The sequence below is a fragment of the Cnephaeus nilssonii genome (assembly GCF_951640355.1).
Source record: "Cnephaeus nilssonii genome assembly, chromosome: 17".
NCBI classification, from domain to species: Eukaryota; Metazoa; Chordata; class Mammalia; order Chiroptera; family Vespertilionidae; genus Cnephaeus; species Cnephaeus nilssonii.
The window spans coordinates 56,600,562-56,619,423 of record NC_137088.1 but is presented as its reverse complement, the minus strand read 5'-3'; positions in this window follow the sequence as shown (position 1 = coordinate 56,619,423).

Genomic DNA, 18,862 nt, shown 5'->3' with positions numbered 1-18,862 from the left:
TATATACACTAGAGGCCCAGTGCACGGATTTGTGCACCAGTGGGGTCCCTCAGACTGGCCTGTGGGATCAGACCAAAATAGGCTCTCCAACATCCCCCGAGGGGTCCTGGATTGCAAGAGGGCACAGGCCAGGCCAAGGGACCCCACTGGTGCACAATCAGGGCCGGAGAGGGACGCAGGAGGTTGGCCAGCTGTGGAGGGACTGCAGGAGGGCTCCAGGGCATGTCTAGCCCATCTCGTTTAGTCACAATCGGCCGGACCCCAGCAGCAAGCTAACCTACCAGTCGGAGCGTCTGCTCTCTGATGGTCAGTGCACATCATAGCAAGTGGTTGAGCAGCCATAGCATATCATTAGCATATTACACTTTGATTGGTTGAATGGCTAATCAGCCAGCTAGACACTTAGCATATTAGGCTTTTATTATATAGGATAAAATTAAATATATATATATATATTTATATAATTACATATATGTATACATATATATACATATATAGTGTGTGTGTGTGTGAGAGAGAGAGAGAGAGAGAGAGAGAGAGAGAGAAACATCCATCAGTTGCCTCATGTATGCTCCCTGACCGGGAATTGAACCCACAACCTGGGTATGTACTCTCGGAATCAACCCATAACCTTTGGGTGCACAGGATGATGCTCCAACCAATTGAGCCACTGGCCAGGGCTAGTTCCTTTCTTTAATGAGGACTCTGACAATAAACCAAGTCTATAGGACAAGTGGTATTTACGCATAATAAAGTTTCATAGAGAGAATAATTGTGGTTGGGTTTCTACATGTTGAGGAATCTGTTTTTATTTCCTACACTAGAGGCCCAGTGCACAAAATTTGTGCACAGGTAGGGTCCCTAGCAGCTGCCAACCGGGGCCTCCCTTCCCTGGCTGCCAGCTGCTGGTTGGGGCCTTCCTTCATTCTGCACCACCCCCTGGTGGTCAGCGCACGTCATAATGAGCGAGCCAACTCCTGGTCAGTCGAACTCCTGAGGAGACACTTTGCATATTAGGCTTTTATATGTATATAGATAATCTATATCCTGGAACTGACTTTTTAAAATTTATTTTATCCTCACCCAAGGATAATTTCCCATTGATTTTCAGAGAGAGTGGAAGAGAAAGGGAAAGACAGAGAAAAATTTGATGTGAGAGAAACACATCAATTGGTTGCCTCCTGCACACTCCCTCAACAGGCCCCCTCCCTGGGGAGGAGCCTGCAACCGAGGTACGTGCCCTTGACCTGAATCAAACCCGGGAACCTTCGCTCTGCAGGCCAGTGCTCTACCCACTGAGCAATAATGGCTAGGGCTGGAGCTGACTTCTTAAACCCCATCTTCTCATCAGCGCCAGATTGGCAAACACAGAAACATCTCGTCATAGTGCTGACCCAAAGGGCTGATCAGACAGAAAGGACAATAGTGGTGCAGCAGGATAAAACAGGTCTCAAGTGACGCCTAGCCTCATGCATTACCTCATTGATTTAATGGAGAAGATAAACAGACCAAAGAAAACAGAATCCAGCTCTTGTGCTGTGAGCTGTCATTATTTTTTGATATTCAAAAGAAAGAGGATACTTTTGACTTTTAAGAAGAGCCTGGCTATGTGAGAGACCAAAAATGTGTTATGTTACAGAAATCTCGTGTTGAATATCAAAAGTATGCTCAGAAAAACCCAAGCATGCCTTGTATTAGCTTCCCTAGCCATAGACTCCCATCCAGATGTTGCCTGCGAAGGTTTGTTAGGGAGCGCTGGGGAGACGCAGCCTCGGGCAGTGCGGAGGGGGCTGGCCTGAGGGGCTGACCGCAGGGGCTGCGGCCGAGGCCTGGCTCCCCTGCGGCCGAGGGTCTCCCCCTGAGTCCAGTCCGAGGAGAGGGTTTGGTCTGTTTGCATCCCTTTGTTGGTCAGTCACAGGCTAGCATTGCAACTAAAAGACTTAACCCTTGGTTCATAACTTGCTTATGGGACATTATTATTATGAATTTTACTACATGGAAAGGGGCTCTTCTTGTGATATGTATTCCTTTAAGCAATTTAAAATGAGGGTGTGGGGTGTGGAGGATGAGTAGCAATTCTATTTAAAACAACCAGAGAATTGTGTGGCTGGTTAAAAAAACAACTGATCAAGGTCTGCACAATACGTGCAGAAAAACCACTTCATATTGTATTTAGATTGATTTGGATGACAACAGAAGGAGAAATGTAATGTAAATACCATAACTTTCCCAGCCATTCGTGAGAAATGCACTGCTATATATAGCGTATTTACAGTAGAAAAAGGAGTCCAGATTTGTCCCAATTAACCTTGTAGCTAGATGTCCTCCAGTGCTTACAAATGACAGTAATGAGATGCAGACAAGACAATGCATTAAACATCATTGGCATATAAATTAAATTCACATACAGCCTAAAAGGAATAGATACCTTTATGTACTGGACACGCAGGGAAATTATTAAGAAGCTATTTCATAAGAAAAAGCTAATTAGAAAGAAAATTCAATACTTTCTCTAGTGCTCATCTCCATCAATGTTGGAAACAAGTTTGACCACGAACTAAGAAATTGTTCCCACTGAAATTACTGTGCGAGGTATGAAATTAATTTTATGATTGTCCCAATGGAAGCTACAGTAGCTACAAATACTTATATGCCCATTATCATTTTCCTCTATATTGGCCTACATTTTAATTTGCTTAGGTTTCTATCTAAAGCTTATGAATATTTTAAAATAGATCCATCTTTACAGCAAAATAATGATAGATAAAAGAACGAGATAGACATTTTGCTGTGCACAGAATCCAAACTCAACAGCAAAAAATGTGAACTCTATACAAGAAGATGGCTTTTAAAGGCCATTTGTGAGAGTATATTATTAAAAGGTAGCTCGGGGCCCAACATGTGATAACATGTGATAACATGACTCCTGTCAGGAGCTTGGCAAGGAGCTCGGAGGGTCGGGCAGGGCGGGGTGCTCTCTGATAGAAGACAGTGGCCGCATCTGAGAAGGAGCATCTGCAAGGTTTCAGCACTGAAGACAGTTGAACTTTGCTGAGGACAATGGCCTTTCCTGACAGTTTCTAGAAAATATTACCATCGTGAAGGCTGAACACAAAACTGGGTCTTCCCAGTTGTCACAGGCTAATAACTGCTGCTTTGTTCTGCCACTTCTGACTCAAAGCCACATCCAGGCTTATAACAATAGCAGCACCAGGAGGGAGGGGGCGCTCCTCCCACCCACCCATGTTCCAAACATCAGCCCATCAGGCTGGCTCCGACGTTCAGTACAATAGTGTCGGAGCCACCATCAGAAATCAATCAAAGACATGTTTCTTTTGTGAGTTTTTTTTTTTTTAAATCACAACAACTCTGAGAACCAAGGAGGAAAAGCAAGCTTCTAAACAAAAACGAAATTAGTAACAGCAGACCCATTGCCAAGGGCAACATGCATTTGACAGGAGATGCGAGGATGACAGATGAGCCCGCGTTCTCAGTCTGAATTTTGTCTGAGAACGACTTCCCGGCATCTCAGGGCTGATCGGCCTGCGCTCACCTCTGTGGTGCGGAGTGAAGGGACTGTGCTGGCAGTCACAGAGGTGTGATCCCCTCCCCCGCGACCCTCCCGTGTGCACTTGACAGCCATTGTTCCAGGCTGTCCCCCACCCCGTCTCCTCGGCGTGCCTCCGCATTCGTGGATCTCTTCTCCTTCCCTCTTCTCCTCTAACGTGGCAGTTGTCTGTTTTCTGCCACTGGGACCATGAATTTTTTTTTAACTGATTTGAAATACTCTTCGATAAAAATCATGTTTTAAATTTTTTTCCTTTGGAAAATATTTCTTTTCATGGAATTCAATTTAAATAAGTTTATTTTTTAGCACTCCAATCTTTCTATGTTTATCCAGTGCAACCTTCTCATTTTATAAACGAGAAAACTAAGATCCAGAAAGCTATGTGGCTTAGCCACGGTGACATTAAACACCTGTTATTGACATGGTTTCTGGAACTATCTAGCAAGCTGTTCTCAGTTGTCTTTTGCACTCTAACTTTGATTCTCTCCAAACCTCCTGGGAAAACCAGGCATTCCTCACCACCGCTTCCGCAATAAGGAAAGGCGGCTGGGCTCAGAGATCAGCAGTTCAGCTAAGACCATGCAGCAAGTTGCAGCCATGCTGACTGCAGGGAGAGCCACCTGCCTCCGGGGCCCCCCTATTGTGAGAACGTGAGGGTAGGTTATGTATAGAAACAGAAATCCCCGTTTTGTATTTAATTTTAGCGGCCTTCCTTTCATTTTCAGTAATTTCCTCCTAATGCACAAGGTGATAAACTGATCACTTTGATGAAGACTATTTATGAGCTCTCTGAATTTAGTAAGAACCGAGCCAGAGGCTGCTCCTCAGTGCTGTCAGGAGGCCAGTGGCCCCGGGCTGGCGGGCTGGCACATGTGACAGAGCAGAGCAAGCCCGCTGCCAGCTGGTCAGCCATGCCCCTCGCACAGACTGGCACGTGGTCTCACGAGCCGGCACTAGAGATTTTCAGAGAGCTCTCACAGCTCACAATCATCTAGGACCAATATGGGACAGAGATCAAGAATTAGCCTGGTATTCTGTTTATTAAGCTCGTTTCTACAAAAGGCTGGGACTTCCTTCCCTCGCCTTGTCTCTGCCTGAGGAGCTTCCCGCAGCTTCTCCCGGCCAGGCCCGTGTTTAGACAGACTGTCCAGGTGACACGAGGTACAATGAACAGAAGCCACCGAAAACCATCAGTGGCAGAGCTACTTATTATTGAACCATCTTCCTCTAATTTTAGAAACTGAAGGAGCTTCGTTCTCTATTGTCCATGTTTTAATTAATGCCTATTATTTCCCCTAAATAGTGCCCTCCTTTGACATGCTATTTATACACACAGTTTCTGCAAATACACAGGATTTGCACGGCAAGCAGAATCCCCACAGAGGGATTTTGTAAGAAGTATTTGGGTCCCTTTTGTCTCAGGAATGTCTTGAGGACAAATCTGTAGCGTGCCTCCTCCGGGATATTCCAGCTTTCAGTGTCTTTTTATGTGATGTTCATACATTTGATGTTGTGTTTGATTACTCTGCTAACATTTTCTCTCCTACAGTTAATTTGGCGTCCGCAGGACAGGGGACCGGCACTTCGCTGGGTGCTGACGGGGCTCTTTCGGGCCCTCCGGGCCTCCGCACAGCAAGCCCCGCACCGCAGGCCCGGGTTTTCCCAGGAGAGTTCCCGGGGAGCCGCCAGCTGCTCCCCACTGAGGCAGGGGCTCAAAGGCCTCTGCATGGAGGCAGCTGCACAGCCGCTGGGGCCGAGGGGCCTGAGCCCCAGGGACAGGGCGGGGCAGAGCTGGGAGGTGACTGAGCTGGGAGGTGACTGAGCTGGGAGGTGACAGGGCTGGGAGGTGACAGGGCTGGGAGGTGACTGGGCTGGGAGGTGACAGAGCTGGGAGGTGACAGGGCTGGGAGGTGACTGGGCTGGGAGGTGACAGGGCTGGGAAGTGACTGAGCTGGGAGGTGACAGGGCTGGGAGGTGACAGAGCTGGGAGGTGACTGGGCTGGGAGGTGACTGGGGTGGGAGGTGACAGAGCTGGGAGGTGACAGGGCTGGGAGGTGACAGGGCTGGGAGGTGACTGGGCTGGGAGGTGACAGGGCTGGGAAGTGACTGAGCTGGGAGGTGACAGGGCTGGGAGGTGACAGGGCTGGGAGGTGACTGGGCTGGGAGGTGACAGAGCTGGGAGGTGACAGGGCTGGGAGGTGACTGAGCTGGGAGGTGACAGAGCTGGGAGGTGACAGGGCTGGGAGGTGACTGAGCTGGGAGGTGACAGAGCTGGGAGGTGACAGGGCTGGGAGGTGACTGAGCTGGGAGGTGACAGAGCTGGGAGGTGACAGGGCTAGGAGGTGACTGAGCTGGGAGGTGACAGGGCTGGGAGGTGACAGGGCTGGGAGGTGACAGAGCTGGGAGGTGACTGGGCTGGGAGGTGACTGGGGTGGGAGGTGACAGAGCTGGGAGGTGACAGGGCTGGGAGGTGACAGGGCTGGGAGGTGACTGGGCTGGGAGGTGACAGGGCTGGGAAGTGACTGAGCTGGGAGGTGACAGGGCTGGGAGGTGACAGGGCTGGGAGGTGACTGGGCTGGGAGGTGACAGAGCTGGGAGGTGACAGGGCTGGGAGGTGACTGAGCTGGGAGGTGACAGAGCTGGGAGGTGACAGGGCTGGGAGGTGACTGAGCTGGGAGGTGACAGAGCTGGGAGGTGACAGGGCTGGGAGGTGACTGAGCTGGGAGGTGACAGAGCTGGGAGGTGACAGGGCTAGGAGGTGACTGAGCTGGGAGGTGACAGGGCTGGGAGGTGACAGGGCTGGGAGGTGACAGAGCTGGGAGGTGACAGAGCTGGGAGGTGACTGGGCTGGGAGGTGACTGAGCTGGGAGGTGACAGGGCTGGGAGGTGACAGGGCTGGGAGGTGACTGGGCTGGGAGGTGACTGGGCTGGGAGGTGACTGGGCTGGGAGGTGACAGAGCTGGGAGGTGACAGGGCTGGAAGTTGACAGGGCTGGGAGGTGACAGAGCTGGGAGGTGACAGGGCTGGGAGGTGACTGAGCTGGGAGGTGACAGGGCTGGGAGGTGACTGAGCTGGGAGGTGACAGGGCTGGGAGGTGACTGAGCTGGGGGGTGACAGGGCTGGGAGGTGACAGAGCTGGGAGGTGACTGAGCTGGGAGGTGACTGGGCTGGGAGGTGACTGAGCTGGGAGGTGACTGAGCTGGGAGGTGACAGAGCTGGGAGGTGACAGGGCTGGGAGGTGACAGGGCTGGGAGGTGACAGGGCTGGGAGGTGACAGGGGTGGGAGGTGACAGGGCTGGGAGGTGACAGAGCTGGGAGGTGACTGGGCTGGGAGGTGACTGAGCTGGGAGGTGACTGGGCTGGGAGGTGACAGAGCTGGGAGGTGACAGAGCTGGAAGGTGACTGGGCTGGGAGGTGACAGAGCTGGGAGGTGACTGGGCTGGGAGGTGACTGAGCTGGGAGGTGACAGAGCTGGGAGGTGACAGAGCTGGGAGGTGACTGGGCTGGGAGGTGACTGAGCTGGGAGGTGACTGGGCTGGGAGGTGACAGAGCTGGGAGGTGACAGAGCTGGGAGGTGACTGGGCTGGGAGGTGACTGGGCTGGGAGGTGACAGAGCTGGGAGGTGACTGGGCTGGGAAGGGACTGAGCTGGGAGGTGACTGGGCTGGGAGGTGACTGGGCTGGGAGGTGACAGAGCTGGAAGGTGACTGGGCTGGGAGGTGACAGAGCTGGGAGGTGACAGAGCTGGGAGGTGACAGGCCTGGGAGGTGACAGGGCTGGAAGGTGACAGAGCTGGGAGGTGACTGGGCTGGGAGGTGACAGAGCTGGGAGGTGACAGGGCTGGGAGGTGACTGGGCTGGGAGGTGACAGGGCTGGGAGGTGACAGAGCTGGGAGGTGACAGAGCTGGGAGGTGACTGGGCTGGGAGGTGACAGAGCTGGGAGGTGACTGGGCTGGGAAGTGACTGAGCTGGGAGGTGACTGGGGTGGGAGGTGACTGGGGTGGGAGGTGACAGAGCTGGGAGGTGACAGAGCTGGGAGGTGACAGGGCTGGGAGGTGACAGGGCTGGGAGGTGACAGGGCTGGGAGGTGACTGGGGTGGGAGGTGACAGGGCTGGGAGGTGACTGAGCTGGGAGGTGACAGGGCTGGGAGGTGACAGGGTTGGGAGGTGACTGAGCTGGGAGGTGACAGAGCTGGGAGGTGACTGAGCTGGGAGGTGACTGAGCTGGGAGGTGACAGGGCTGGGAGGTGACAGGGCTGGGAGGTGACTGGGCTGGGAGGTGACTGGGCTGGGAGGTGACAGAGCTGGGAGGTGACTGAGCTGGGAGGTGACAGAGCTGGGAGGTGACAGGGCTGGGAGGTGACAGGGCTGGGAGGTGACTGGGCTGGGAGGTGACTGGGCTGGGAGGTGACAGAGCTGGGAGGTGACTGAGCTGGGAGGTGACAGAGCTGGGAGGTGACAGAGCTGGGAGGTGACTGAGCTGGGAGGTGACAGGGCTGGGATGTGACAGGGCTGGGAGGTGACTGGGCTGGGAGGTGACTGGGCTGGGAGGTGACAGAGCTGGGAGGTGACTGAGCTGGGAGGTGACAGGGCTGGGAGGTGACAGGGCTGGGAGGTGACTGGGCTGGGAGGTGACTGGGCTGGGAGGTGACAGAGCTGGGAGGTGACTGAGCTGGGAGGTGACAGAGCTGGGAGGTGACAGGGCTGGGAGGTGACAGGGCTGGGAGGTGACTGGGCTGGGAGGTGACTGGGCTGGGAGGTGACAGAGCTGGGAGGTGACAGAGCTGGGAGGTGACAGAGCTGGGAGGTGACAGAGCTGGGAGGTGACTGAGCTGGGAGGTGACTGGGCTGGGAGGTGACTGGGGTGGGAGGTGACAGGGCTGGGAGGTGACTGGGGTGGGAGGTGACAGGGTTGGGAGGTGACAGGGCTGGGAGGTGACAGGGCTGGGAGGTGACAGGGCTGGGAGGTGACTGGGCTGGGAGGTGACAGAGCTGGGAGGTGACAGAGCTGGGAGGTGACAGGGCTGGGAGGTGACAGGGCTGGGAGGTGACAGGGCTGGGAGGTGACTGGGCTGGGAGGTGACAGGGCTGGGAGGTGACTGGGCTGGGAGGTGACTGGGCTGGGAGGTGACAGGGCTGGGAGGTGACTGGGCTGGGAGGTGACAGGGCTGGGAGGTGACTGGGCTGGGAGGTGACTGGGCTGGGAGGTGACAGGGCTGGGAGGTGACAGGGCTGGGAGGTGACTGGGCTGGGAGGTGACTGGGCTGGGAGGTGACTGGGCTGGGAGGTGACAGGGCTGGGAGGTGACAGGGCTGGGAGGTGACTGAGCTGGGAGGTGACAGGGCTGGGAGGTGACTGGGCTGGGAGGTGACTGAGCTGGGAGGTGACAGAGCTGGGAGGTGACTGAGCTGGGAGGTGACTGGGCTGGGAGGTGACTGAGCTGGGAGGTGACAGAGCTGGGAGGTGACTGGGCTGGGAGGTGACTGGGCTGGGAGGTGACAGGGCTGGGAGGTGACTGGGCTGGGAGGTGACTGGGGTGGGAGGTGACTGGGCTGGGAGGTGACTGGGCTGGGAGGTGACAAGGCTGGGAGGTGACTGGGGTGGGAGGTGACAGGGCTGGGAGGTGACAGGGCTGGGAGGTGACAGGGCTGGGAGGTGACTGGGCTGGGAGGTGACTGGGCTGGGAGGTGACTGGGCTGGGAGGTGACTGGGGTGGGAGGTGACAGGGCTGGGAGGTGACAGGGCTGGGAGGTGACTGGGGTGGGAGGTGACAGGGCTGGGAGGTGACAGGGCTGGGAGGTGACTGGGGTGGGAGGTGACAGGCTCCAGGAAGGCTCTCAGGGAGGAGCGTCAAGCACACCACAGGTTTCCATCACCATTTGTGTGATGTTCTCATTGCTTTCTGGCCAGTTTTCTTAAGTAATGAAAAAAATAGGTTTAAAGGACTTATTGTTAGGATGTTTTAAGATTGCGGATCTGTGTTTAAACAATAATAATAAGCTGCGCAGTGGAAGATGCTGCCATTCCCACGGCGGCTTTCCAGGCCTCAGTTTTGACTTGAAATGTCTTCGCTTGTGGTTGGTCAAACTAAGACCCTCCCCTGGTTTCCAGACGTGAGACCGGAGATACTGAGGACAGTTAGCAACAAGCGCCTTCATTCAGCTGCCGCTTCAGGGTTATTTCATTCAGGGTGTCGCCCACTGCGCAACTGGGGTGCATAACTGAGGCCTCGCCTGGCGGGTCTGAGTCTCAGACCTCTCAGCTGGTGCAGCGGCCTTGCCCTCCCACAGGCCACCCCGCGGGCCGCGGAGCCCGACTGGCTAGACCGTGCGCTCAATTCCCATTGGAACCCAGCAAGCTATCTCCTCACACCTTATTTTACAGCAACAGTCCTGCACCTTCTTTACTGCATGAGCACAGGGGCCATTTAGTAGACTACCCACACGTACACATTTGAATATTCTTTTGCCTCTATCACTGTGCATACATCAAAACTTTTTCAAATGTTCAAAAATAGCATTTCACTTTTGCATTTGTTTTAAAACTACAGTAATGATCAAGTGTTTTGCTAATATACCAGGTATTATATATTCAACATATAATCACAGGAAGGCTGTCTGTCCAATAGGGTTGAACCAGAATGGGTGTGATATAATGTGGGTCTGACCCGTCCGCTACATCCCATTCAAAGACATGTCAGGTCACTTTGGTGAGATCAGTCTAGAATGGATAATATGTTTTTACATATTCAATTCATGCAGTTTAACTACTTCTTTTAATTGCTTCAGTGTTGAATTAGTCTTTTAAAAGCTTCCCCTCATTAACGTGAAAGGAAATTGAAAGGGAAAGTGAATAGAATGGGTTCTGAGACCATTAAAATTATTCAAAACCAGGAGGAAATGTCTTTTTTTGCTTCCAAACATCCAAAGTACTTTTTGGTACATATTTCATGGGTACATACATTTTCCATCATTATGAAGCATAAGCAGGATCATTCTCATGATTGTACAAAAACTGTCCCATCCTCTTAGCACAAGAACCAAAATTAAATTGTCTAGAAATAAACAATGTTGAAAATGATTGTTGATTTTGTTATAATGAACTTGCTGGATGTTTTTTTTATCTAACAAGGTTACGATGGGTGGACGAAAGCTCTGAACTGAAATATTCAATGAGACTCTTCCATAAAATGAAATTTCTATCACAAATCAAGAACTATTCACTTAAAGACCTTACATCTTGAAAGACTCAGATCTAAGTAACCTAAAACACATTAAATTTGACCACCCTCCCCAAAAAAAGGAAAATGCCCATTTGAAAATGGAGCCTAAATTTCAATAAATCTTACTCGCCTAACCATTCTGCAATATTCCGGCCCTCCTGGGTTCAAAGTGCTACCGGCATCGCCTTTCCAGCCTGCACGTGGGCCACTTTAGGTAGATCCACCGCAGCCGCCACAGGAATGGAATCCAATCGGGAGGTGGAACAGAGGGAAATTCAATGCCACAAACAGTCCCCATGGTCCCTGCATCGTGGATGTAACAGTGAATGAGAGTGTTTGGGCCTCAGGAGGTACACAGCCTAGTGAGTGCTTATAATACAAAGACTTGAGGCAGACAATGAACTCCGCGAGTTCTCCGGAGCTCTGAGAAAAGGAACATTATATAAGTCATTCCTAGGCCTTGGCCTTCCAAAAAGAGCCCTTCAATGGTTTCATGGCAACTACTTTCATCTTTTCATGGCAGTATGGACAGGGTTAATTATAATTGCATAAATTAAATTTGTGGCTTTGTTTTAAGCTACAGTTTCACCAAACTGAAATAAGAGTACAAATTATAAAATTGTGGAGCTTGAATTTTATTTTATTGCCCCTTCACAATCCTCATTACCATATGAAAGGTTCTGAAAGTCCTGCAGTCAGGAAATCTGTTTTGCCTTAATTAGTCCAATGTCCCTCTATCTCGTTTGCTCCTTTTTTCTTCCTAAGTACCTTATATCTGGACTTTCTGGAGTCCTGTTTGAAGCACATTTTAGAAAACAGATGAGATACTTGCTTTCTCTGTTCCTAGTGCTGACGGTCAATGTCTATACCTGCTTTCTCAAAACTATCTTCATGGATGAGCAGCCCAGGAAAACGATGAGAGAGCAGGGTGCTTGCCAGTCACAGCATCAGGACGGAGGGTGACAGCACCTTCCTTTCTGCAGGTGTAGACAAACAGGCCGCCCGGGTCACTAGAATAGGCGTCCAGCTTGGTGGAAGGCAGGTTGGGGCACAGATCCACGGGCAGGACCTAGAAACCAGGCCAAACATGGCTGCCAATAGCACAAGGCAAATGGAGACGCGCAGAGACATTTGAAAATCCCATGGCGAGTAGTTCAGGGAGAAAAGCCTGATGCTTGGTATCAAAAGTCAGGTCTCTGAAGGACGTGGCAACACCAGGGTTACCTATATCTCAGCTCACCGTGGCAGACTTTACCGTCCCCATTCTTGAAGCCAGACATGTTAACAGAAGCAGAGATCCATTTTAAAAACAAGGTCGTCACTGATATATTGTGCATTCACTTGATCTTTGGTCCCAAAGGTACGTTAACAATACAAAACACCTCCTCATTTCACAGAAGAGGAAACCAAACGTCACAGAGGTTAAATGACAAGTTACTTGGGGACACCGGGTGACTCCACCTTACATGATCAGCACTTAAATGTTTAAATTTTTCTTTCAATTTTTTCTTATAGGAAAAGAAGCTTAGTCTTTTGAAACCTTTATTCTCTGTCTTCTGTGAATTTTTTATGCATAATAAATTTTGTGATGATTTTTAAAATGTAATCGTATTTCATGAAATTGATCTCCAAGAAAATTAAAACTTACTTCCCAAATCATTGTGTCCTCATGTTTTACCATTAGTGTAATACAATGACATGTATTTGGGGGAAATGTCACAGAGGAAAACAATGTTTGCCAACAACCGTTATGCGGGCTCATCAGAGGCTTGCTGCCAGCATCTGAGTCACTTGACCTTTGTGGCTACTGTTACAATGCTGCTCTCAGTTTGTCACCTGCCATTATTTTCTACTTGTCGCATCTGTTCTTTATCCTGTTTTTCCTCTCTTCCTGCCTTCTTTTGATTTTCTCTTTTTAAGGTTTCAGTTAAGCTTCTCCATCAGCCTACTACCTTCCTCAGTGCACTCAGTGATGGCTCCAGGGTCACAGGCGCATCTGTAACTTCTCACCAGCTACCTCCTACCCAGGTAATGGCTATTCCTAAAAGCAGAAGTCCTCTTTGATTTTTCAGTTAGCAAAAGCAGGTACTACTAATTAGGCTTTTGTAAAAGGGAAGTGGTATAACAAAACAGAAGTATCATCTTTGCTTTACGCTGCCTCCGCTTACAAAGGTTTCTTACGCAGCCTCTACTCCTGTAATATTGCATCAGCTCACATACAAGTACAATGTAAAATCTCTCCTTTCTCTCCTATCTCCGTTTGTGCTCATTGTTGTCATAAATTTGACTTCTACACATGTTATAAACCTCTGAATGCATTATTGTTATTTTTACTTTAAGCAATTAATTTGTAAGACATTTTACAAACCAAGAAAGCAGTCTTAAATGTGCCCCGCATGAATACCGCCAGGGAGCTCCTTCAACATGTCTTCACATACAAGTCTGTTGGCAACAAATTCTCTCATATTTCATCTTTCTAAAAATTGCAGGACTTTTATTTTTTAGGAATATCTTCACTGGATATAGAATTCTGGGTTACCTGTGTAATTTTCCTTTTGGCACTTTTAATTATGTTGTTCCATTGTCTTCTGGTTAGAATTGGTTGAGATAAGAAGTTACAAATTCTATCTTTGCTCCCCTGTATTTAATATGCCTTTTCTTCTGGCTGCTTTTGAGATTTTCATCTTTATTAGTGGTTTCTAAAATTTTATTATGAGATGCCTTGTTACAGCTTTCTTTGTGTTAATCCTGCCTGTAGTTTGTTGAGCTTCTATGCAATTTGGGTTAAACTTCTCATTAAATGTGGACAAGTTTCGGCCATTATGTCTTCAAATATTTCCCTGCCTTCTCCTCAGCGCTTTCCTTCTGAACCCCATTACGTGCATGTTAGACTGCTTGGGGTTGTTTTACAAATTACTGTCTCCACTTATTATATATATATATTTTTTTGTGCTTAAGCTTGGCTAGTTTCTGTTATATTGCATGTATTCAAACTTGCTGATTTTTTTCTGCAGTGTCTAACCTGCTCTTAAATACATCCAGTAAATTTTTTACATTAGTTATTGTATTTTCATCTCTAGAAGTTACATTTGTTTGTCTTTTCATAAATTCCATTTATCTACTTTTATGTTCATGTTTTCCTGGAAATCATTTAACATATTCATAAGAGCTATCTCCAAATCCTATCATTTCTGCCATTTCTGGCTCTGTTTTTATGAAATAATTTTTCTTCTGGTCATGGGTCACATTTTCCTACACTTTGTATGTGTAATAATTTTTATTGGATTTTGATAATTTTAAATGCTGTTGAGTGAATGGACTTTTTTTTAAGTGTCAAGAATTTTAAACTTTTTTCTGGCTAGCCGTTAAGCTTTATCCTTTGAGTCTTATTTTAAAATTTTGCTACGGCAGGTCTGGAACAGCCTTTACTTCAGGGTTTGTTTGGCTTACCTACCGGCATCATGTGACCTTCTTTGCTATCTACCAAACGCCCCCTTGCTGAGTGAGGCTGTGTCACGTTCCCAGGTTGACACTGGAATGTCCCGCCTGGGAGAGCTCGGGGCGCTGGCTCTCTGACAGGTACTCTTTCCCTGGGTGCTCTCTTTGCCAGCCTCATGGATCCTCACCCTCCGCGTGGATGTTAGCTACCGTGCCAAAGACTCAAGGTGACCCTTGGCAGTTTCTGGAGCTCTTTCCGGCACAGCTCCCTTTTCCCTGTACTCTGCCCACCCACTCCAGCTGCTTCCGCTCACCGACCTCTGACCTCTGTAACCTCGGGAGGCTGTTGTGCTGGGCGGAGGTTCCCCTCCCTCATGCAGAAATCCCAGGCAACATAGGCTTGCTTCTTTGTTTCCCTTCTCCTAGGGATCACAGTCTTGCACTGAATTTTATCTAATTTCGTTTCTTATATTTTGTTCAGATTCTGCTTGTTTATGACAGGAGTGCAAATCTGGTCCCACCACCCCATCATACACAGAAGCCGAAGAGAATCATACATATTTAAAAAGAGAACATCTAAACCAACTCAAACTATACAATCCTTACTATGATTTGCATTCTTATGCTTGAATCCCAAGAAGATTAATTATATCTAGTCAGTTCAGCTCCTTCCCATCTGGTCTTCTGCGTCTACCGGGTATCTCTGAATCTTGACAAGATCAAAACTGCCATATGGAAGGCTATCTACACGGGTCCAGGTCAATATCAGGTTCAATCATGTCTTATATGGGTTACATGTCATGCACAACATACCTTTGTCTCAAAGTCATAGATAATGAATTATTTCTTGATTGCATGACCTTAAATATCAACAAATTCCCCCCAAAATATAAGCAAACATTGTGATGACTGTATTGATGCCAGAAAAATAAGAAATCATGTAATATCCATAGTAATTACATGCTAAATTAACTTAAATGTAATAGCAATAAAATGTTTTAATCACTGGATATTTTAGATAGAACCAAAAAAAAAGATCCATTCACAACTCATTTGAATGTTTCAATATAATCACTATTTTAAATATTATTTAAAAATTACCTCAGACTGCTTTCAAGTAAGTACCTTGTAGTTTGAAAACTGTAAGCTATAGGTCAAAACAGGGAAATTTTCTATAGATCCTAAAAGTGAAATTTGATAAAAAGCATCACATCTGTTTTTTTATCAAGGATAATTTTTAGCAAATAAAAGGAAGTTTCTACCAAAATACTACACACACGTATACATGAATCTGTATACCTATATCTGTGATCAGAAGAGCGAACTGAGGACATTTGGTATCCTTTTACGAGGTTTCTTTGCAGTGGGAGTCAGCAAATATTTTATGAAAAGAACTCCATCATGAATTATTTTAGACTTTGTGGGCCACAGAGTCTGTCACAGTGCTCAGCTCTGCCACTGCCGCGTGAAAGCAGCACAGGAAATGAGTCAGTAAGTGGGTGTGGCTGTGCTCCAATCAAACGGGATTCACAGGAAGCCAGGAAGCCAGATTGGGCCTGTGAGTCATCGTTTGCCAATCTGTGACCTGCAGCACAAGATTACAAGGTCCTAACGCCACCCGAAGAAAGATGAATTATCTAGAGTCAGCCTGGAACCAATTAGACAGTCAACTTGTGTACTCACCTCTTGTGTGTGTTCCAACAACAGGGTACCGGAACACTCAAGGACTACAAACAACCCAGATACTTTCCTGTCTGTTCTCATTCCAGTCCATTTTTGTGCTTGTTTCCATCTTCATTTCTGGCCCCCACTCCTGGCTTTAGAAATTCTCCAGGGAAAAATTGACTGGACTTCTAGCCCCTGGCTTCTCTGCTTTGGTCTGCTTGAGGAAGGATAATCAAACATGAGGTCGTGTCTCTCCCAAACCAGAGCAAGGTGAAGAGTGGGTACATGAACTCTCAAGATCATCATTTGAATTTCGCAGGTCATTATGCGGAATAACACTATTCAAACCATCTCTGTTGTCTGTACCTCCCTAAACTAACTTCAGAGGCAAAATTGAAATGATTTATGAACTGAGCATCTGTGACTATAAATCAGAAGTCTTGGCTAATACCATGTGATTAATGAAAAATGTCCATCATACACATAGTTTATAATTTTTAAATAAATTATCCTAAGAGACTATTCTAGACACCACCAATTTTGTTAAAGTATTTATTAAAGCTTTCAGAAAAATATGCTAACTTAATCTATGTATGATGAACTTCATCAAACAACATTGAGTTGTTTTGAGATTTTAATTAGAAGAACATATATAAAACACCATGGCAGTACATGGCCTATGGTAGGCATCCAAACATTAATTCTTTTACATATCAAACAGAGAAAAAAACACCAACTGAACAAAATCAACTTATGAACAGGTATGCATATTTCAGATGATGTTTCAGTAAGAAATATGTGTTTTATTATTCCTCAAATTTAGTTCTATTGCTCCAAAATGAATAACAACTGAAATTATAAAGCAATCAAAACTATGTCAATAGCCACACATACCCGAAGAAGGCACTCTATGTAAATATGCACATTACCCCTGTAGAACAGATTTGAGATGATGGATAATATTGAAAGACAAGGACAGAATAGAGCAGGATTTTTGCAGAGTGTACAGGGTCATTCTTTTATGTAACCTGGAAAAATGAGAAGGGTAATTATCTGTTGAGTTTTAAGCATTAAAGACATACTAAAGAAACATGATTAGGAAGAAGAGAACAAGAAGTGCTTTAACAGAGGTTTATAAAAATAAACTTCAGTATGAAGAAGAACCTTGTAAATGTTTGCTCATGGCTTGCAAAAAAGCAAAATAAAATATTTAATAATCTCTTTCATATGGCATAATTTCACTAGGCTTTGCCTCAGGCAAAAGGGAGATTTTTGCCAATAAATGTGCTTTGAGCTTTTTCAAAAAGGAAAAATCTAAAAAGGTATATTTCTTTTAGCAAGAAACAAGTCCTCAGACTAAATCTTAGCCACATTTTCAATAATATTTTTGAGTTGCAAAAAGTGAAAATAAATAGGAACATTTTTTTAGAAAATACTAGAACAAAATTATGGAAAATTATAATTCAGGATTAGGAAGAAAAATTTCATTGCCTAAAAACATAAACTGATTTGTACTTTATATTTCATTTTTGTATTATTTTGAGAAAACAATAAACTGATAACTGAATTATTTTATCCAAATTACTAGGGATTATTTTTTATCAAAAGAACATTAATGAGAATTCTTTTTTAAAATATATTTTTATTGATTTCAGAGAGGAAGGGAGAGGGAGAGAGAGATAGAAACATCAATGAGAGAGAATCATTGATCAGCTGCCTCCTGTACAGCCCCCACTGGGGATCGAGCCCACACCCTGGCATGTGCCCTTGACGGGAATCGAACCTAGGACTCTTTAGTCCCCAGGCTGAGACTCTATCCACTGAGCGAAACCAGCTAGGGCAATGAGAATTCTTTAACCCCAAATATTAATGACTGCCTCATGGAAAAGTAAGACAAGGGCCTAAATTGACACTTGCATTCTGGGAGTGTCTAGAATTTCTTTTGTACTGCAAAGTTGAGATTTACCCAAGTTATTGTCTGATCTGGAAATGAGTTTTCACTGTTCATTCTTAGGTTCCTACCTTGGATTAAATAATGACCTGAGCACTACCCAGAAAACCTTTATTCGCCTGTTCTCTGGTGTTTTGTAATGGAAGATAAATCTTTTACCTCTGGGGAGAAAGCAAAATATCTATTATATAATTTACCAGAATAAATAAGAAAAAAAGTAGGCTTTAAGAATAAAGAAAACAAAAGAGCTAAAGAATAAAGTCTAAAAAAAGTTTAAAATACTGGTGGACCACATTCTGACATTAATCCTTAACTATAATATAAGATGATTATATATTCTTCTTTGAGATTCTCAGTGACAATCATATTTAATTCCCTTTAATATCCTCCTAGGTTAATGTTTTCCAAATCAGAGGGACTCATGTACCAAATTCATAATTCTTGCCATTTTTGTATGCAATGTCTACTATTATTTACTAATTAAATTTAATCAACCTTATTTTTTCCTGATTAAATGCATCTTACATATAAAAGGCTAATATGTAAAGTGACCAAATGGTGGAATGACCGGTTGCTATGACACGCACTGACCACCAGGGGTCAGACACTCAATGCAGTAGCTGCCCCCTGGTGGTCAGTGCACTCCGATAGGGGGAGCGCCACTCACCCAGAAGCTGAGCTCATGGCTGGCAAGCACAGCAGTGGTGGCAGGAGCCTCTTCCACCTTTGAGGCAGCGCCAAGGACCAGGCCTAAGCCGACATCCCCCGAGGGGTCCTGGACTGCGAGAGAGCACAGGCTGGGCTAAGGGGACCGCCCCCCCGCCCAGTGTACAAATGTCGTGCACCAGGCCACTAGTTTAAAAAGAAAATTTGATCTCAGAGGTGCTGGGAGAAGGCGGGACCAGCCTGAGGCAACTTCAAGGGTGGGCGGTGCCTCGGGAAAAGGCAGAAGGGAGAAGGTGAAAAGGCCAATGCTGTGCATGAGAAGGCAGAAGAGAGAAGGGAGAAGGTGCCAGTTA